Genomic DNA, 22,237 nt, shown 5'->3' on the forward strand with positions numbered 1-22,237 from the left:
CTGGTCTAGAGTCACTGCTCTAGAGTAACAAAGCCCATTCAGTTGACAGGACTTAAAACCCCTGACCATACATGCAGTTCAGAGCTGCGTTTGAAAACTACGCGCTGTAGTTTGCTTGGACCAGAGATAGAAGGTGTCTGTGTAGGAATTGCCCCCTCCCAGAAGAGCAGTGAATGAACTGTGCCCGGTATAAGGTCTGGGTTAGGGAAGGGTCATGAAGGGATGAATTTTAGGATATTGGCTCTGAACAGCTGCCTCCATTGAAAGTTTATGTGACAGGGGTTTCTGTCAGGGCCCTGTCCTGAAGCCCTGGCAAGCATACTTCAAGCTCTGTGCCTTATACTTTTGGGGGCTCTCCTGAGTCTCAGTACTTTTCAGTGGTATCCGTGAGGCCTTTCTGGACACTGGAATTACCTTCCTAAATGACTCAAGCCCGCTTCTACAACCTGCCTGCCTCTGTGGGGGCATTGCCTGTCCTTCCCTCCGAGGGTGGCTTGCCCCGCTGGAGTGCAGTCTTCCATCCAAGGAATGGCCAAGGGATTTTCTCCAAGGGAGGAGAGGCTGTGCAAGGAATCTGGATATAGGGTGTGGGGTCCACATGTGCAGGTGTGTCCCCCAGGTTCCAGAACCAGATTTGCCAAGTTTGAGAGGTCTAAATTTGAACCTGGTATTTCAGATTATCATGCAGTTATATTTGTCCAGAGAGGAGGATAGAAACATATTTTATCAGTTTCTGCTTTGATTATAATTCCTAAATATTTAGATTCACTTTTACTTTGTCTTCTGGCTTGTACATGGGGTTGGTTAAAATACCTTTGGTTTGTACCATACAATCAATATTCCAGTGAAATACTGCAGTGGGCTTTTTTTTTTTTTTTTTAACTTGAGAGCCTATTAGTTTTCATTTAAGAGAGGAGTGTTTTAGGAAAATGGTTGGATCAATTGAATAATTATTTATATTAGTTTAGAGTATGTGGCCTGTTTATCTTTTGATAAGGTTGTGAATCATCATGGAAGTAATACTGACTATATATCATTCACATTGTCTCTCACAATCAAGTTGATAGGTTTTTAGTAAAATACAATAATTTGTAGATTTTCATTATAATTTGACTCTATTGGGAGCTGTGTGACAATGGGCAAGTTGCTTAACCTCTCCGTACCTTTGCTTTGTCACCTGAAAGATGACAAAGCAAAGGTATATGCTAACTCACTTCATGGGTTTGTGATTACAATAACATCGAAGCTAGAGCCATCCTCATCTGGCTGGGTGAGATAGATGACAGGGAGCTTATTCCTACCTGGAAAGGGACTGGATTTGGGGGCCCCCGAGAATCAGGTTCTGATCCTAAGTCTGTCATATATAAACTTGGTGACCTTGAACAATATTTTGGCCTTTCTGAGCCTTAGTTGTGAGTATCAATAGTTACTTTGGGAGAATTAGGTCTGACTAATGGCTAATCATTAATCCATAATGAGGAGAAAAGCCATGTCTTGGGAAACATTCTGTGCTATAATTGTACTGTCATTAAAAGCATCTCTGAAAATGAAACATGACCTCCTGACATGCCCTCCTCTTCCACAGCATCAGTACCAAGGGTGCTGGAATGTGTCCTGCAGGATTTTAAGGAAGAGAGCAGAGCCTGGGGACCACCTGGCCATGCACTCATTCAGCCACGTTTCCTGAACGCTCACTCTCCAGCAGGTGCTGGAGACACAGTGATAGATATGAGACAGGGTCCCCGACTTTATAAAATCCAGTCTGTTCCAGGGACATGAGTTCAATCAATCAGAAACTGAGTGATGTGGGGTTCCGAGGGTTAGAGTTTGTCTGTTTTGGATAATTAACTAGTTTTGGAGCAATGGATTGTTTTCCCTTTCTGTTGAACTGTCTTCTAGCTGTGGCATTGCATGAGAGGACCATAAGGGCTGTCACTCTTTTAATTAGGTGCCAGGAGGAAGCTGAAATGATTCAGAGCCACCCATCGCCCATTTTTCAGGGTTTTAGTAACAGAACACACTGCTAGAGATTCCAGGTGCTCCTAATAGGGTCCTTTAAACAAAAGCGCTCGTTTCAATTATCGACATCATAAATATATACATGATTTTATGCCCCAGTGTTCATTTAAAAATTTTATAGCATGACTTGTCTGGTTGGGGGATAATACCTATTTACGATGGAAAATTTTAAAATGCAGTAAAAAAAAGGAGAGGGAACTCCCATAATCCCATCAGAAGTGCTCATTGTAAACACTGTCCCTTGTGTGTATTAGTTTGCATGTGTGTATGTTTCTACGTTGTGTGTCTTTTGGACATATAGCTTTATATTCTGTTTTATTCACTCAAAATTACCTTGCTGGCATTTTCTCATGTAATTTTTAATTGTGATAAAATAGCTTTCTGATTTTTATTTTGGAAAATAATTATTGTGAGGTATTTTTTTTGCAACATGATACCATATGGAACAAATTACTTTCTTAAAAAGATTCTTCATGCTACTGACAAATTTGCATATTAATTTTTTTCCCCTTAAAGATACCTCCATGTAACTGGTGAATAGCTGAGTGTAGAAAAATAAAAAGACCCTTTAAAGAGGTCTGCTTTTTCATAATGGGCATCTCATAACAGGCATTTCAGGGGTAAAAGCAACACTTTTTTTTAAAAAAAGGTAATTGATACTTAACAAATGTCACTAATATTTTAGTATGATTTTGCAGACATTCAATGCCCTCTGTGTGTGTAAATAAAACAAAACTATTATGAGTTTGATAATACATTACTTTTTTTTAGTAATAGTATCTGTAGATCTACATGATCACCCCCCACCCTCGGCATATTTCTTATCGGTCCATTATCGTTGAACATAATGGTGGGATTTGCTGTTACATATTCATTATATCATCCCTTTTTAATGGCTGTCAGATTATCTATTGTGAGGATTGATGAAATTTTAATCACTGTTTTTGGATATTTATATTGTCATAGTTTCTCACTTTTATAAATAATGATGTGATGAACATTCCTTTGTGGGTATCCTGAACACTCACCTGTTTATTTTCTTAGTATTAATTTTTATAACTAGTTTCTTGACAGTTTTGTTTTCATTGAACTCATCAATTCTTATAACTGGCTTTTGTTGTTCTTAGAAAATCCCAGAGTTTGGCTGAGGCTGGATTTGGGATTTTTCCCCTTTCAAAGGAATGGATAGTGATTGCATAAATGCAAATACACAATGATTACTAACATTAAATGATGAAATTCCCCCTGGATGAATTTTCAAGAGGTCAAGGCAGCTGAGAAAGGTTCCCATGACTGGAGGTGCTCTGTGGCAGAGTCCCTTCTCGGAACTTTGTGGAGACATCCGATAGGAACTCAGGTAGGGCAGCAGCTCACATCCCCGCACCCTTCATGGTTGTCCTCTTTATTACGGTGCTGCTGATGGTTAGCATGGTTCCATCAACATTTAAAAAGCAATGCCTTAAAAATACCACTTCCATCATTTTTATAGGGTTTAAGCAATTAAATAAAACTATTTGAAGAGGAAAATCAACTTTTACTTTATCATAAGGTTGAGATTTCAAGGAAGAGAAAAATGTCTTGAAGCAGAAGCATTGTGTTTGGTGACTCTGTGATTTTTGTTGTCATTCTCCTATTGATTAGAGGTCTTAAGCATGAATCGGGAACAGATCCTGTCTACCTGGCGGAGGATGCAGGTGGGATAAAAGGATAAAAATCTCATGATGATGTCTAATTGGGTCAGCATTTGGAGGTCGTGTATTGGTGATTGTGATGCCATTGGCCTCCACCATCACTATCCTGGGACCTGCTCTCCTGCACCTGTAAGAAATGACTATCTACTTTGTGTCTCTGGTGTTTGGGGACCAGAAGTTGAGTCTCACATATGTTTCTGATCATAGTTGTTATGGTTTGGATGTGAAGTGTTCCTCAAATTCTCCTGTGCTGAAGTGAGCGGTCAGTCTCCAAGGCAGCAGTATTCAGAGGTGGGGCTTTTAGATAGTGTTGACAGGATCATGAAGACTCTGACCTCATCAGTGGATTAATCCATTTGATGGATTAGTAATTGGAATGGGGGGCTGGGTTGTAGCTCAGTGGTAGAGCACTTGCCTAGCATGTATGAGGCACTGGGTTCGATTCTCAGCACCACACAAAAAGTAAATAAATTCAGTAAACATCCACCAACAACTAAAAAAAAAATTAAAAAATTAATTGGAATGGATTGTTGGGAGATAGGAGACACTGCAGGAGGCGGGGCCTAGTTGAGGTCACTGGGACATGGCCAGGAAGATGGTTTTTTCTGTCCTCCCCACTTTCCTGACTGCCATGAGCTGAGCATCTTCTCTGCACCCTCTTCTGCCATCATATTCTGCCTTCCGCAAGTCCAAAGCCAGTCAACCAGTCAACCATAGACTGAAACCTCTGAAACCATGAGCCCAAATCAGTCTTTCTCCCTCTAGTATGGACTGTTGTTCGATCCCGAGGTTGTTTTTCTTGGGTGTTTGTCACAGTGATAAGTTGACTGAATACAGGAGTCTTACTAAGTGTCTAATAAATATTTGTTGGATGAACGAAAATGAGATTGTCCAAAAGCTCAGCAGACAGCTGAGTACTTTTAAGGATTGTCTTGTTTGTTTATTGCCTAATGTGAAGGCTATGCAAAACTCACTGCCAATTTACAGATTCACCCCCTCATTCAATCTTTTGTTCAGCAAAGATGTATTCAGTGCTTTCTATGTGCAGAATACAGTGCGACTTGCTGAGAGTATGGTGTTCAGCCACGAGGGGCCTTGTCCCCATGGAACATGCAAGCACCCAGCGCACGTTACAGAGGAGCAGCAATGTTCTCCAGCCTCTCAGATATTTTTTGTTGTTGTTGTTTGTTTTTGCAGTACTGGGGATTGGACCCAGGGACACTCTATCACAGGGCTCCATCCTCAGTCCTTTTTGTTTTTTAGTGGTGCTGGGGATTGAACCCAGGGCCTTGTGCATGCGAGGCAAGCACTCTACCAACTGAGCTATATCCCCAGTCCCTTTTTATTTTTTTAACAAATAAGCTTTTTTTAAGAGAGAGAGAGAGAGAGAGAGAGAGAGAGAGAAGAGAAGAGAGTGAGAGAATTTTTTAATATTTATTTTTAAATTTTTGGCCGACAAAACATCTTTGTATGTGGTGCTGAGGACCAAACCCGGGCTGCACGGATGCCAGGTGAGCGCACTACTGCTTGAGCCACATCCCCAGCCCACAAATAAGTTTTTAATAAAACAAGACACCAAGACTGGCCTTGAACTTGCGATCCTCCTGCCTCAAACTCCCATTGTCATTGGATGATGATAGACTGCACCACTGTGCCTGGTTCTCACCTTTTTTAATGGAAGAAAAAAACAAACATAGGATTATGTTCACTTTTAGAATTTAGCCATTTATGTGTGTATTTGGTACAGTCCAGAAAGGGCCCAAGTGACTCCCCTGGCCCATTCGATGTTAAGCCTGCATCAAGATTGTGAGGCAGGAGGTCTGTTTTAGCGGTCTGGACTAAGTATCCCAGTTTAGTGGTCTAATGCCTTCTAACTCATGCTAACCCACACAACATGTGAAATGTTAGAGAGGGAAAGCACTTTAAAACATTGCTGGAAGATACATGAGCCCATAGGGGAAAGCAAAGCTCAATTACTGGTAGAATCAAAGCGCCTGAGTGGCAGACTGGCTTGGATAGGATTGCACACTTTGTAAGCAACTCTTCTCCATCTGACCAGCCACCCTGCAGTCATAAAGGAAAGGAAGGGGAGGGCTGGCTGAGACTGTGGAAGTTCTGAACTGAGTGTTAGTTAGGGATAAAAAGAGCAGGTCATTTTATTTCTTCCTTATAACTGCTGTAACTGTGCCACCTCAGATCGACCTCCTGGCCCCCATTCCCCACATAGCTGGTCCTAAACGGATCTCTCAACAACCTGGCCAGATTTTATTAATTTTATCCATCTTGATTGTTGGGACAGCTCCATTCTGGCACTTGGCTCAGTTGTGTTATTTGAAAGCTACGTGGAGCCTCTTGTGTCTTCCGTCTGTTCCTGCTCAGGCTCCCTGGGGTCTTTGCAGGGTTTGCAGTGAAGTTAGGAAGGGTGTTCTCTGCTGTGGAGCCACATTCTGTCCCCTTCTGGGAGCTGTGGCTTCAGACTGCACAAGGAGGAGGTGCATATCCATGGCTGGGGACTGCAGCTTTCAGGTCGACTCTGACCCGCTGCCCCCTTCACTTGGCTGGTGGTCTTCTTGGGGAAGGAGAGCCCTTGCCTCCCTTTCCATGGGTGTGGAAAGGCCAGAGCCTCACCATAAAACATGGCATTCCATGGCTGATCTTTTCTCCCAGTCTTTCCTTGCAGTGCTTCGGTTTGAGAATGGGGGATTGGTTCTCTGGTTTGGCACCTCTTAGAAAACTAGTAAAGAGATGACTTGCCCTGAAATTGGGTGGTTTTCTGAACTTCAAGAGATAGGATACTTGTATATATGGACCTCATAATGGATCCTTGATTGTAATTGAAGGATACCCACCTGTCCTCCCGCAGCACCCTAAACTTCCATGACCTGGTCCTGCCTGCCAAGAGGGCCCTCTGAAAGTAACCAGCACCTCCATGACCTGGCTCTGCTAAGGCCATATAAAAGCCAGATGCTTGTGGTAGCCTGCTGCCATTTTGCCATTGAAGATGTGCCCCTCCAGTGCTGGCCCATGAGGTCTCCCTCCATTTCCCTTTTTCTATGTGTATTCTCTTTCATGTGCTTTCAGTAACTCCATATAAAAGGGGAAAGATTTATTACAGTTACCCCCGGATAAGGTTCTGTTCCCTCTCAAAGCTCAGTCATTGTGCACTGTTTCTTAAAGGTCCCTGTAGGCTCCAGGAATAGGAAATGCTCAAGTTCAGTTTCATCTCAAGTAGGAGGGCAAGGTTTTCCATTACAAACAAGATGTCTGAGCCCTGACTCCCTGTTTAGGGGGCTGACCATGAATGTCTTGTACTGTTTTCTCACCATTTATAGTCTGTCTCTTACTGCTAATTGCTTCCTGTTTCCTTTTCGTCTTACTCAGGAAGCTTGGGAGCAGACTACACATCTCCTAGCCAGCTGGGGCATGATAGTCACACACCCTCAACGTTGATTCTCTGGGGTCCTCTCCACTCCTCAGACAGTTCCTCTTGCTTGCGGTTATTCCTTCCTGTTGCTCAGGGCTGAGGGTCATGGAGTTGGTGGGACTGGGCTGCTCACGAGTTCCCTTCACAAGCCCTGCCGAGGGGCTGACTGCATAGTTAGCAGCTCTTTTAACTCCTCTGGGGGTCCCTAGCAGCACATCTTCAGCTTTGGACTGAAGTCATAATTCCAGCATAAAATCCCACTGAAAATCCTGTTACACAAGGATAGAAACAATAAAGAAGCCAGAAGATTGCTCCTAGTGTATCAGGTTTGAAGATTGAAAACTTACGATCCAAAAATTCTCTTTTAACTTTTAAAATGGAGATTTGACACGGTAAATTAAGTTCAGATTTAATTAACATTTACTGAGCACCAATTATGTGCAAGCACCATGCTAGATGTTTTCATGCACAGTTATCAGTCAGTCTAACCCTACACTTTAAGATCAGCTCATTTTTTAACACTGTGATATTTTTAGTGATATAGTTGTTATTACTTTGTGTCTGCCATATGCCATGCACTGTTTTAAGAACTCTATGTGGTGTTATCATTTAGCAAATATAAAAAAAAATGGAAAGGATGTTATTGTCCTTATTTTACAAAGAAACAGGCTATAATTATTTGCTTATGGCCATTTAGATGGTCAGTGATGCTAGGAGCTAGCATCTAATGCATGCTTACTAGGTGTTTAGCTCATCTTTTAAGTACCTTTATTGGTGCTAACATCATCATAGCATCCCTATAAGATGATCCTTTCATTGGTGGGGAAACAGAAGCACAAAGAACTTCAGGACCTTGCTGAGAGTTACATTGTTAGTAAACGATCTGTCTGGCTTTAGAGTGCACAAACTACCTTTCCATCCTAGACCAAGTATTCACATTTAGGTACTCAGTCAAAGTCTCTCTGTGTGTGTGTGTGTGTGTGTGTGTGTGTGTGTGTGTGTGTTGGTTGAGAGGACTGGGGCTTGAACCCAGGATGCTTTACTCTTGAACTATATCCGCAGCCCTTTTTGATTTTGAGACAGGTTGTGCTGAGTTGCTTAGGACCTCAATAAGTTGCTGAGGCTGGCCTTGAACTTGTGAGCCTCCTGCCTCAGTCTCCTGCTGGGATTATAGGCATGCACTATTGCTCCCAGTTCCAGTGCAACATCTTAACACAAAGGAATGAATCTCAAATGATAAAGTTTCAGACTATGAAGGGGAGTTAGCACTTCCTTCTATTTCACTGTTGTTAATGTCAGGGCTGCTTCTAGCAACCACTCCTCAAGGGTCCTACAAAGAAAGCAGTGAGTCCACTTGGCGGGGGAGGGTGTCTCTTTCCTTTCTGTGTCTGCCTCACATCTCTGATTCATCCCAGTGGCTTATCTTTAGGATCCATTTGCTCTCCTAACTCCCTGGCTATCCTGGCCCATGTGCTTACCTGTTCTTTATATCTGTGAGACAGATGCCAAGAAAAGACATCAACCATGCTATGGTCAGAGGAACTAAAACCTGCACCACTGTGGGAACCTGGAGTGGAACAACCAACCACATACGGATTTTTTTTCTTTTTCTGTGCTACCCAAAAAGGAAGTTCTTTTATTTCTCTCCATTGCTGAAATCCCCAGGGATTTTTCTCTTGGCTTTAGACACTGTTTCTGAAATGGAGCCTATGTGATAATCTTTTCAGTTATTCAGAAAGATAACCTAGAGATACAGTGTGCATTTTAAAAATAAAACAATGCGTTCTTATGGTAAAAGTTAAAGCTGTATGCAAGGATATTAACCAACACAAAAGGCTCCTCCGTGTTATTTCCTAGAGATAAACAATGCTGATGTTTTGATGTGTATCCTTCCAGATGTTTTCCTTTTCAGACGATAGCTTATTATTCAAACTAGGGTTCTTGAGGTTAAATACTATAATTATGCCAGGACAGCAGGCAGGCATAAACAAGGGCTGAATGTTTAGCCGTCCTACTGTATTTGAGCTTCTGTACGTATAAGGATGTAGGTCCTTAGTGTGTGTGTGTGTGTGTACACACGTGTGTGCATTATGCACAGTGATGCACAGCCTTGAGATGGCCCCTAATGATCCTTACCTCTTGGTGTTCGTGCCCTTGTTTCATCCTCTCCCTTTGAGTGCAGTGACTCACTTCCAGAATAGGAGAATAGAACACTGCCGACGTGATGGCATGTCACTTCTTCTGAGATTAGGTTTTGACAAGACTGTGGCTTCATGCTGGGTTCTCTCTTTCACTCTGTTATGCTGAAAGGACACTCAGCCAGCCTGTGGAAAGGCCCAGGTGGAACTGAGGTCATGGTCAACAACCAGTGAGGAACTGAGCCCGCCAACCATGTCAGTGACCTGGGAAGAGTGTCTTCCAGCTTTCGAGGACTGAAGCCCCAGCTGACAGCAGGACTGCAGAGCCATGAGAGGACTTGAGCTGGACCCATTCAGCTGAAATGCTCTTGACCCACTGAAATCAAGAGAACTTAAGTGTTGGTTGTTTTAAGTGATGAATTTTGGGTAAATTTGTTAGATACCCCAGATAGCAATTACTAAATGATTACTATTGTTTTATGCTAGTAAAAACTAAACCATATTTATTAAATAAAAATAGCATCATGTAGCAAATTGTTTTTAACAATACTGTCTCCTTCCCCACTCAGGTCATACCTGTCAGTAGATACCTTATGTAACGTGTAATGCAGAGCTTATCTGTCATGTCTATTGCAAATATTTTTCCATTGTTTTGTCTTTTGACTTCGCTTATGTTCATGTTTTAAATTTTTTTCTACATACAGTTTGGAAATCATCAGTAAATAGATATCATGTTTTTTTTCTTTCACGACTTTTGAACATTTGTGTCCTGATGCCTGCAGCCCAAGATATTTTCATCTAGTATTTTTATGATTTAACTTTTTGTTAACTTTCTGTATTTTTTTTTAGAGAGAGAGAGAGAGAGAGAATTTTTTAATATTTATTTTTTAGTTTTCGGCGGACACAACATCTTTGTTTGTATGTAATGCTGAGGATCGAACCCGGGCCTCACACATGCCAGGCGAGCGCGCTACCACTTGAGCCACATCCCCAGCCCTTCTGTAATTTTTAAAGAAATATGGTGAATTGGAGACCTGTGCTTTCTGCCATTTCTTCATTACAAAAACAATAACAACCCCACCCCATTTAAAATGCCAAGGTGTCCACACTAGATAAGCCTTTGCCTGTGGGTCTATTTTGGAAGGCCTGCATTTCTTCCATAGGTTCTTCTCACTAATCTTATTCCAAAGCCCTACTGTTTCAGCTACTGTAGCTTTATAATATGTGATAGGGCCAGTAACTGTTTCTTTGTAAGAATTTTCTTTGCTGTTCTGCCATATTTTTTACTCAGGTATAATTGGGGTAGTTTTTTTTTTTTAAGTTCATATGATTCCTGTTGAGATTTTAAAATTTGAATTGCACTTATTTATTTATTATTATTATTTTTATTTTGTGTGTGTGTGAGATGCTGTGGATTGAACCCAGAGCCTTGTGCATGTGAGGCGAGCACTCTACCAACTGAGCTATTTCCCCAGCCGGTGTCCATGAATAAGATACATTTACTTGAATATGCAATCCTTATTTTATTTCCCTAAGCAAAGTATTTAGGTTCCCCTGCCCCATAGGTCCTACTATTGAGATTAATCTTAGATATTTCATCTGTTTCTATGCTTCCATTATTTTTCCCACTAGTATCTTGTTTTCATCATTATTTCCAAGTGATTATTATTATTTAGAGGTGATTATTATTTAGATAGAGGAAAGTCATTTTTACTTACTGCCAGCCACCTTACTAAATTTCTTAGTGTATCTTTTTTCAGCTTGTCCTCTTGAGTTGTTCAGATATGAACTTGTATATCTATATAGTTTTGTGAATGTCATAAGGTGTTCTTTTTCCTAGTACTTACTTCTTATGCTTTTGTATTCTTTAATGGGCATGCGTTTAGAATTTCTTTAATAATTTCAATGCTGGATTTTTCTCTCCTTCTCTGTTTTTTCTCTCTCTCTTCTGTTGAATCTTACCCTTTTTCAGTTTCTAGCTCTGTGACCTTGGGCAAGTTACTGATATAGGAAGGCAAGTGAAGCTTAGAGAGAGACCGTCTCTAAGCTGAGCCAGGACTCAAATTCAGGATTCTCTGACCCCAGGGTTCACTTTCTAAGCTCTATCTCATGTGGCCCATACCAAGAGATTTTGGATGATTACTTGCTTCTAGTCTTCCTTCCCCTCTACATTTTGTTTCTGGCTACTATAAATCTAGTCACCTAACTTCCTCCCACGATGCATCCTGTTTCCATAGTTGTGGTGGAAATCTGCAGTTGGTATAATAAGTACCCAGATACACCCATATGGTGAATGGAAACAAGGTACAGTGGACTTGACTTTAAGAATAGCAGATTTCACCATGCAGCCTTGCCTCTGTGTGTGTGCGCACGCATGCACACGTTCAGAGTTTGTTTCATTTGCCCTCACTACTCTCGTCTTTTCGGTATTGTTCAAGTCCATGCTCCCCTCACTGCTTCACGGTTTACTGCTGTGCATTCTCTGCTTGCCCTTTATGACCATAAGGTCCTCAGTTTGACAGGAAACACAGCTCACTGTGAGTTGCTTAAATCAAATGAATCTGGTTTCTGGAAATGTCATTATTTTAGGAGGGAGCACAGGAGGGAAGGAAGGAAAATAGTTTAGATTTTTGTGGGGGAATGGAAAGCAAGAGGCAAAGTCAATTCTGTGTTCAGGTGAGAGGAAACTTCTCTAGGTTTTAAAAATTGGCATGTGTGATTTTGCTGTATTTTGTCTAGCAGTGGGAAGGCTCATGAATCTTACTTCAGAGAAAGATGGGCTTCCCTAAACCAAGTCCTTTGTTAGTGAGATATGGGTCTGTGGTGGGTGGAGAGAATGGGAAGGAGTAAGGAGCAGGAAAATAAATGACAAAAACAAAAACTTCTTACTTGTAAGTGATATCATCCATAATTCTTTCCAGTACATTTTCTTTGATTCAATTATCATTGGGCTCTACTATGATAATAGCTTCAATGGAGAATTCAAAGACAGTGTCAGAGCTGGTCCCTGGCCTCATAGTCAATGATCGGACAATTAAGGAATGGTACTTGGGAGTGGACGAGAGGCCTGAACGTACTCCTGAGGGACAGTGGATTTGAATTGACAGAAAAATAGTAATGGCCTTGGGAGAAAGCATGGGAAATGGTTTCTGGTTGAGAGTCAGGGATGAATGGTTAATTTGAACACAGTTATGTGGGAAAAATGAAAATATTGGGCCATTGGGATGATGCTCAGTAGGAGCTCAAGAATTATATGCTCTTGGGCATGGATGGAACATGATAACTGTGATTAGCGGCATGATCTAGCTGTGATGTTGGGCAGATTGGTGGAAGGTGAAGAAATTCAGATGATCAACAAATTTATGAAAAAGTGCTTACACTTGTTGGCTGTCAGAGAAATGCAAATCAAAAGCACAATGAGATATTTCAACCCTGTTAGAATGGCTATTATAAAAAAGACAAAGAATTAAGGAATGCTAATGAGGACATGGAGAAAAGGGAACTCACATACACTGTTGGTGGGAATGCAAATTAGTACAGCCATTATGGAGAACAGTATGGAGGTTCCTCAAAAACCTAAAAATAGATCTGCCATATGATATAGCTATCCCACTTCTGGGTATGTAAACAGAAGAGATGAAATCAGAGTACCAAAAAGATACCTGCATGCTCATGTTTAATGCTACACTATTCACAATAGTAAGATATGCAACCAACCTAGATGCCTGCCAGCAGATGAATTGATAAAGACAATGTGGTACATACATATTACAAAATATCATTCAGCCATAAAAAACTGATATCCTATCATTTATGGCAAAATGGATGGAACTAGAGGACATATTGAGTGAAGGAAATCACGACACAGAAAGACAAATGTTACATGTTTTTCTTATAGGTGGATATATTTTTAAAAGTCCAGCTGGATGCAGTGATGTACCCAGCTATAAATCCAGTGACTTGAAGGCTGAAGCAGGAGGGTCACAAGTTGGAGGCCAGCCTCGGCAATTTGGCGAGATCCCCATCTCAAAATAAAAAATAGAAAAGAATGGGGATGAAGTTCAGTGATAGAGTGTTCCTGGATTCAATCCCCAATGCCAAAATTAATTAATTAATTAAGCAAATAAATAAGAAAGTTCATCTGAATATAAAGTAGTATCTTAGAGGTTGTGAAGGGTATGAGGAGAGGGTAAAGAGGGTGAGGTTGGATAATCAGTACCAAAACACAGAAATAATAAATTCTGGTCTTCTATAGCACAGTGGGATGACTATAGTTCACAATAACCTATTATATATTTTGTGAATAACCAGAAGGGAGAAGCTTGAAAGCTACGAACACAAAGTAATCATAAGGAGATGGAAATGTTAACCTGATCTGATCAGTACACATTTGCCGCAGTCTGGCTGGGCACGATTCAGGAGCCACTTGTCAAAAGAAACAAACTTTATTTTTAGAACCACACCCGCCAAACAAAACAGCTCCTCAGGAAAACCCTCAGAGCCCAACTGCCACCACTGGCTTTCCACAAGCCTCTCCACCTCCCCCACTCCTCCTGCTCTTGAGGCCAATTGGCTGGGTCGTGTGGGCGGAGCCAAAAAAGTCCCCCAATGAGCAGCTCCATGGCCTGAAAGGGCGGGAAAACAGCCCAATGAGAATCACCGCAGAGGAGCCAATCAGTTGGCAGCTAGAAGTTGCTGGGGCCGCTGTGAGCCAATCATCAGCTGGCAGCTGGAAGTTTGCTGGGGCCCCTTCGGCTGTGGCTCTCAACACACATTGTATGCATGTAATGAAGTAACACAGGGAGCCTCATAAATATGTACAATATTACATGTTAATCAAAAATTTAAAAAGTGTTTAAGGGGATGGAAACATCAAATACCCCATTTGATCATAAAATACTGTATGTGTATGCTGAATTGTCACACTGTAACCCATACATTTGTGTGATTAAAGTAATAATTAATAAAAAATAAAGAGACACTCCTACCATGGGCTTACCCTATACAGCAATAAGGGGAGCACAGCGTGGACAGATCAAAGAGACGCAGCAGAAAACCCTCCAGAATAAGGAAATGACTTTGTAAAGTTAATGAAGGAGGAGGAAGATACACAGTCAGTGAGGTTCGAGACTCAAGTGCTGTTGTTCAAAACTGGGTGGACAGGTACATTCTACCGGATGTAGGTACTCATCTTTGTGTCACGGAATGTGGGCTGCAGTTGAGTTTTCTTCTGACAGTCAAAGCAGTTATCATTTCATTTCCATCTCTAAATTTTTCTTCCAGTTGTTTAGTGGGATTCTCGTTGTGTCCTGGTAGCTCTTTTGCAGCTCTGGGTTGAATGGTGTTTAGATGATGCTCCCTGCAGAGGCTGCCAGGAGGCACGTTTCAGCTGTCTCCATGATGGTGCGTATCAAGGAGCTGGTTAAACACCTGTGCTAGGAGACATACTGTCTGGCCTCCTCCTCTTGTTTTGGTTGACACTCTGATGATGTAGTATAACTGTGTCTGAGGGCTCTTTGATGGTTAGCCATCTATAGTAGATGCTGTTAGTGAGCAAGGAGGAGTAAAGGGCCCAAGGCTGTAGCGTTCTCTCTGTTCTGACCCATTGTGCACAGATGCTTGAGCACCTGATGGGGCTGAGCTTGCAGGGGTCTGGATGAATGGGAGAGACAGCCTTCTGATGTCCTGTTCCCTTCCTTTATCACTGCTCGAAGATAAATGGACTCAATTCATTAAGAACTACAAAGCATTTATTCCAATTGCACCCCTTGCCTTGCAACACACTCAGACCTTTCCACACACATACATAAAGCAAATTCAACCAAAGTATTCTTTCAAGAGGCAGGCATTTTTTTAAAAAAAAATGGAGGTCTCAAAATTTGCCTTATGAGCAAATACCAAGGCACAAGTAGAGCATATCTGCTGCTGCCAGGTATCTGACACCCGGTCAGAATGTATAGCCCCAGGGTACCTTCCTGCCTGCAAAATATGCCCTTGGATCCATAAGACATTCTTAGCATATTTCAGATATTAACCACACCCATGTGAGAAGTTGAAGTACTTACCATAAGAATTGATAATTGAAGCTTATGCATAAACTCATCAAGGGTAGTGCAATTAAGTGTATATTTCAATAATATTTGTTGTTGTTGTTGAAGATTGAAGGAATCTAGCTTAGTTGTCTAGTTTTACTGAAATAAGGTGACATTTGTGGACAAGTGGTTACCCAGGCCCTTTGGCACAGGCTAGAATCCTCTCACTTCTCATTCTCAGCTCCCTTGGATATTATCCCGTTTTCTATCTCTCGTGGTTTCTGTGTGGAAATAACTCCTCTGACATTTGTTCTCTGCTTTCCCAGTTTTCTTTACTGGCATAACTCAAGTGTATTTACTTGGTAGCGTTAGCACAGACTTATCCTTTTATCATACCTATTTTTACTATATGTTCAAAGAATAAGCAATAGCAATAATAATAATAATGACCAACTTTGATTGAAAAATGTTACAAGTTTCATGCAAAGAGATTTATATATATGGTCTTAATAGTATATTAACTAGTTATTATTTTATTTCAGTTTCAAGTTGAGAAAACAGAGTCTTAGAGAGGTTATGAAACATTTCCTAGTTCTTTATTATGTATAGTGAGAGGTAAAGTTAGAATCCAAATTTGGGGTAGCTTTCCTCCAGAGCTTGCTAACCTTGAGCTATTAGTATATCAGCAGATTTATGAATGTTCTTATTTGACTCCAAATACGATAAGTCTCAGGTTAAAGTTGTTCAATAATTAGAGCATAAATATTATCAATATATACTCATTTATATATCAAAGGATTAGGTCAGTAACTCACAAGTACTAAGTTGGTTTTTTTTTTGCTAAGTTAATAAAAAATTCTGAATAAAATTTTCAATGACTTGTGCATTGAAAAGAATATTGTATATTTAGTTGAGTCAAGCTTTGAATTTGCTCGTAATAACTACCCTGGGGCTTTTTAGGAATTTCAATATGGAAATACTTTTACAGATTTGTTGTTTTGTTTTCACTTCTGTAATGCCCTTACTTGGTTGGCACACCAAATGCAAATATAATTTGCCATTTTAGTTAATTGAACAATGACAAAGTAATTTATATTTACCAATGACAACAGTAGCAATTGAAAATCATAGCCAGTTCTCCACCACATTGATGATGCACTGATAAAACATATCTTTTCTGACAACTGTGGGGATTTCAAAACCATGCATTTGTTCCTGCACAAAGGAAGCATTGTTATACTGCCAACAGTTGCGTGGAAGCCAGGCTTTTTTGTAGAATGTGAATGAGAATCCTTGGTGAATTAAAAATGTGGTAATTCTAGTATTTGACTACTACATTTTCAAAATTCGCATCGCAGATTATTAGTAGGTGGTCCCATCACAAATCATAGTCTATGGAGAGATGTGCTGTTCACCTACCCAGGAGGTGTTTTTCTGTTTTGTTTTATTTTGTTTTCATTGCCTTATGTCATATTACTAGGAACCTCTTGGCCCAGTATCCTGACCAAAAGTGACCCAGGCAGAGGAGTCAGGAGAGGAGATTTTAAAAGCTGGTTTGTTTGTATACCTGTTTAGAGGAGAAGGAAAATCCAGTTCATATTAACCATTGACCTTTGAAATAAGACACTACAGTTCATGGAGATTTTCATGCACTCATCTCGATTTTGATTTAAGTACCTACATAGCTTGGTAGGTGGGGTGATTGCCAATTTCAGCATTTTACAAAGGAGCATCAGAGAAATAAGAGTAATTGACTTGCCCTGTATTATATTTGCAAATTCCTCACTTTTGAAGGTCACTCTCTTCTTTTTTGTCTATGGTATAAAATATAAATTTCTTAGCCAGTCATATAAATAAAGCCCTTCATAACTGGGACCCTCCCTACATCCTGAATTTAATCTCTTATGTAAACAATTGCATATTTATTTGCCACGTGTATTCTGCCCTCCAATCACACAAAGCACTGGTGGCTGTTAATGCCTCACACTCAGACTTTCTGAAATTTAGGAATTTAATCGATAAGAAAATTTCCAAATAAATGTTGATAATTTTATATTTTGGACCTAAATAAATGATAAGATACCACTATTTAACGACTTTACATATTAATGTTGTTAACATTTTATATATTAAAGCATTAAAAAGTAAAAAAAACCCCAAACTATCAAAAGGTAGAAATGAGGAATTGGAGGTGTAGTTTAGTGGTATAGCATGTGCTTAGTGTGTGTGAGGCCCTGGGGTTGAATCCTCAGCAGCAACAACAACAACAACAAAACATAATCTTGGAATAAATAGATTAAAATAAAATGTAAAAACTTCACTCATTGCCTACATTTCCCTCATTTTGCAAGAGACTCTTGAAAATATATTTGCAGACTGCCACTGGCCTGTGGTGTTGGAGACTCTGTGGCCCTGCACACAGTGCTTCCTCCATCAGAAATTCTCTACTTTTCTCATACTCCTAGCCTTTTGCCTTCCTGAGTAAGTCTTCTTTGTCCTTCAATTCTCTTTGCAGCTTGACCTGGGAAGTTCTTATCTCTCCTCCACAGTTTTTCTTGCTCCCCATCCACCCCTCCAGTTGCCTTTGCAGGTGGCAATCCGTGCACCCTCAAGTGCTGACAAAGAGGCTGGGGTTGTAGAATAGCTTCTCTGCTTTGCCACAGGACCAGAAGAGTTTTGAAGATGGAGTCTGCATCTTAGCTACCTTCATTCCCAAAGCTTAGCACACACTCTTGGGCCCACTCACGGTGCCTAATAAATATTTAGTAGATGGGTGAACAAATGAGTGAATGATTACCTGGGTCCCCTTTCGTGTCCTCTGTGTCCCTGCGTCTTCTATGACCCCTAGTTTCAAGCCCAAAGGATTTGTTCAAGCAAACACAAATACTCACTGAATTGAGTTAATTTATGGGTTTTGACCTCATCAGTTCTTCTATTTTTCTTTGCTGAGGAAAACTAATTATGTCCTCCATTATCAGAGTGTCTGGGAACCGTCTGCAGCTGCTGTCTGAAATGCCTCCGTGGCTGTGGTGCCTCCGTCAGCTCTTCTGGTCAGCTCCTGTTTTTCTCTAGACTGTTCATTTTGGGTCACCGTGTTGATTATCACATTTTTATGGGAAGAGAAATGTGAGACACGCTCTGAAGTGAATCTGGAAGAGATTCAGCAGTTTCTGTAGTGTGACCTTTCTAAATCCATAGGCACTTATGAGGCTTTGTCTTTTGGTTGTTATTGTTCCTTTTAAAAATATACTTTTTTTTTTTTTTGCTTTAAAAAAAATTTTATCAGAAAGCATAGGCTCAGCTTCTCCTGAGATTTGGTAGTGGAAGACAGCTGTCTTGTTCTGGGCCTACAGGCTCTAGACAATAGGAGTCACGGGGTGGGGCACCTTCCCAGCTCACGAGATGCCTGGGCTAGTTATGTCACTCACTTGCTTGGTCACAGAGGGATGGCCTCTGTTTTCCTCACAGACCCTCCGCCTGTGGATAAGAGAATTGGTGAGACCTCTGCCCTGAGGTTGAGCAGCCACTGAAGGCCTGGGCATCCATCCACCTAATAATGCCTTATTAGCTCCTCTTCTTGAAATTATCCCTTCCTTTGACTTGCAGAGGGTTCTCTTTTGCTATAAAAATAACACATTTATAGAGTTATAATAGCAAAAACCACAAGTATTTATGAGCACTTTCTATGCCTGAAGGATCTTTGTACAGCTTATTTATGATCCTTTTATTCATAATCCAGCTAATTTTTGTCCCTAATTTATAAATGAGAAAACTGGAAATCAGAAAGCTGAGTGACACTGAGTGACATGGCTAAGGCCCTACAGTAAGTGGAAGCCCAAGACAGGAAGCATCTGTTCTTTCCACTGCACTCTGCTGGCTTCCTCATCTGTAACCTGGACCACAGCTATGTGGCTTGGTGCTGCTGCTGAACTCTTGGAAAGAAATAGAATATATAACTCACAGGATTGTTGTGAGAACGATAAAGGACGAATGAATGTTAAAGGACCTGGTGTAGTTTCTCGTGTCTAGTAAGAACTGAGACTTCTTCTTAATTTCTCCTTTTCCCTTTGGGTTCTCCTTTCTCCGCTTACCCAATCCCATCCTCCAACTTTAGACACGTCTTGATGGTGCATCCTAGGTTCACTCTCTCTTGCATCTCTTTTGGAGATCTTATGGGCTCTCTTCAACACAGCTCTGAGGAATGTGGCTGTGACTCAGTCCTTGTTATGATTAGAGTAAGAAACGCTGAGAAGGGAGGTTGGTAGCTTGGGACAGACCACATTGAGGTGATAGGGGGAAGAAGGGCTGCTTTGTTAGGGAAGAGAGAGAGCACAGTGGGAGGAGGATAGGTAGGACAAGGCTCTGTCTGGACGTCCAGGGCTGGAAGCCTGTAGGAAGGAATGGCTTGGGCAGCAACATCAGATGCGAGAGTAGTCAGGATGAGCGGGAAGTGAGGAAGACCACACAATTGGGTTTGAAGGTTAGGATGTCTGTGAAGACCTTGGGGAGGGCGTTCTCAGTAAAGCCGGAACAGAGACAAGTAAACAGGATGGTGTGCAAACTGGCAGTGAGTGTTTTTAAACATTTAGTTGGCAAAAATCCTCAGATTTTTTAATATCTTAAGAAGGTGGCTTATTTGAGGGAATTTTCTTTAATTAGGAAAAAAAAAGTTTTTTTTTTTATGGGCAGAAGTTAGGATTTAATTAAAAAGGAGATTTTGAAGATTCCATAGAGCTGGAATAATTGATTGGTGAGTATATGTGACATTTGAAAAAGCCTGAGAATTTAACAAGATTGTAGGGGGAAAAAACCTTAATAGTGTTTTTTATATGGTTGTATTTTTTAACTATTAATTTCTCTTTTATATTTTCTATGATGTGCCCCTCCTTCCCTCCCTCCCTCCCTCCCTCCCTCCCTCCCTCCCTCCCTTCCTTCCTTCCTTCCTATCTTCCTTCCGTATTGGGGATTGAGTCAAGGGGTACTCTAACACTGAGATACATCTGAAGTCCTTATATTTTTTACTGAGAAAAAGGCCTTGCTAAGTCGATAAGGGCCTCGCTAAGTTGCCCAGGCTGGCCTTGAACTTGGTGATCCACCTGCCTTGTCCTCTAGAGTTACTGGGATTACGGGCATGAGCCACTGTGCCTACCAGTATTTCATTTTAAAATAACTTGTAATAATTTAATCAGATTTAAAATGAAGTAATTAAAGTTCATGGCATAAAAATGGTATAGAAACATATAAGATAAAAGTGAAAACTTCCCACATGCCCTGATGTATTATTTCTATTTCTTTAAAGCAATCATCATTAAAAATTTTCATGGTTGCTTCAGCAATTTTTTTATACCTATATGTTTTGAAATCAGAAAACACTGAAAAATGATATGGAAAGAAGTTGGCTTCTGGTTTTCTAATCTCTCTTGAAGGACTGATAAAATGAGAAGAGAAGAATATAAGTAGGCATCAACTTGTAAGAATGAAGATAACGGAAAAGAAGATAATAGTAGATAAAAAGCGGATGGCCCAGTGATATCTGACCAGGAAAGTACAGATGTCTACAGCCTGAGTACTGGCAGTAGGGAAACCAGCCAGGAGGAAGTCAGCTCACACTGCAGAATTCTCGAGACTCGGACGGAAGAGGTCCAAGTGCTAATGGTACTTAAATTAGAAGACCTGTTGGGAGTGGGCAGGATTCCCCTTCCACGCAGGGGCGAGGAGTTGTGCTTCTCTTCTGTGGAACTCCTGGAGATGCAGTAGAGACTCACCACCTGAGACATCCCCCAGGAACAGGACTCAAGTGAGAGGTCCTGTATTGAAGAGGGAGATCTCGCCCCTGCCTTTTCACTCAGCTTCCAGAATGTGAGGGACTGGGCTTGACTTTATCAGGACTCGGGTGTGTTCCTCTCTGGGGGAAATGACCAGTCTAAGTAACAAAATGGGGCTCTGACCTTGGAGGGTCCCTGACACTTAAGATGGTGAGATGGTTGAAAGAATGATCAAGGCTTGCCGTCGGAGAAAATGCCCGTTTATTGAGGAACAGCTCTGCATATTTACAGAGCCAGGGGTGGTTTGACAGTTATGACAGTTTAATGGTTGAACGGTTTGACAGTTGGCTGGGGTGCTTTCTGATTGGTGGGTAAGGATCATGTGAGCCAGCAGGGCTAGTCTGATTGGTGGGTAAGGATCATGTAAGCCAGCAGGGCTCACCATTGGACGGCTCTTCTTGGGGGATGGGGAAGTTAGTCTTTGGAGCTGGGTGGACTCCCAACAATGGTGAGGTGGTCATCCTTGGTGAAGTGCAGCCATTTGTCATCACCACTCAGGTTTTAAGAGCCCACCATCAGCTGTTTAGCCTCATTCTTAAATGTGGACAGACAGTTGCAGAAGGCCTCTCATATGAAGCACAGGGACCAAACCAATAGAAGAAAAGACAGAAAATAGGCAGTGTAGGAATCAGGAGGATACATAACAAATGATACAGTTATGGTCCCTCTAAAGAAAATAGACTGCATTCCCAGAGGTTAGGAAGCCATGGGAAACCAGAGCCTTTCAAACTAAAGAAGGAGCTGTTATTAAAAATGTGATAGTGGGATTAAGAACATGAGTGGATCAATTTTAAAAACAATGTTAGAAAATCACCCCCGCAAAAGTAGGAAGGAAAAATTTAAAAAGTGAAAAATGAGGAAAAAAAAAACCATGAGAAGTTTGGATAATAAGAATTCCAGAAAAAGACATATAAAAGAAAAGGAGGACAGAAGTTATTGAAGAAATTAAAAAAGATCATTTCCAGACCTGAAGGATCTGTTTCCTGGTGGCAAGGGTCCACCTTAGCAGGTGCTACTGTCCTGAACCCTCCAAAGTGCAGATTCACAGTGGTCTTGAACTTAAGGGACACCCTGTTATCAGCAGTGCTTGTGCCATCTGCTTCTTAAG

At 41.1% G+C, this 22,237-nt stretch overlaps 1 protein-coding gene and 1 non-coding gene across 2 annotated transcripts in view; one reads left to right on the forward strand and one right to left on the reverse strand.

Annotated features, from left to right (window-relative positions):
* St8sia1 (ST8 alpha-N-acetyl-neuraminide alpha-2,8-sialyltransferase 1) overlaps positions 1–22,237 on the forward strand; it is a 127,207-nt gene that overhangs the window by 6,174 nt on the left and 98,796 nt on the right. The gene's annotated exons all lie outside the window — the stretch shown is intronic.
* Trnaa-cgc (transfer RNA alanine (anticodon CGC)) lies at positions 4,971–5,043 on the reverse strand. Its single transcript has one exon. It is a non-coding gene; the product is annotated as a tRNA-Ala (tRNA).

Source organism: Urocitellus parryii, chromosome 5, assembly GCF_045843805.1.
Source record: "Urocitellus parryii isolate mUroPar1 chromosome 5, mUroPar1.hap1, whole genome shotgun sequence".
Lineage (NCBI taxonomy): Eukaryota > Metazoa > Chordata > Mammalia > Rodentia > Sciuridae > Urocitellus > Urocitellus parryii.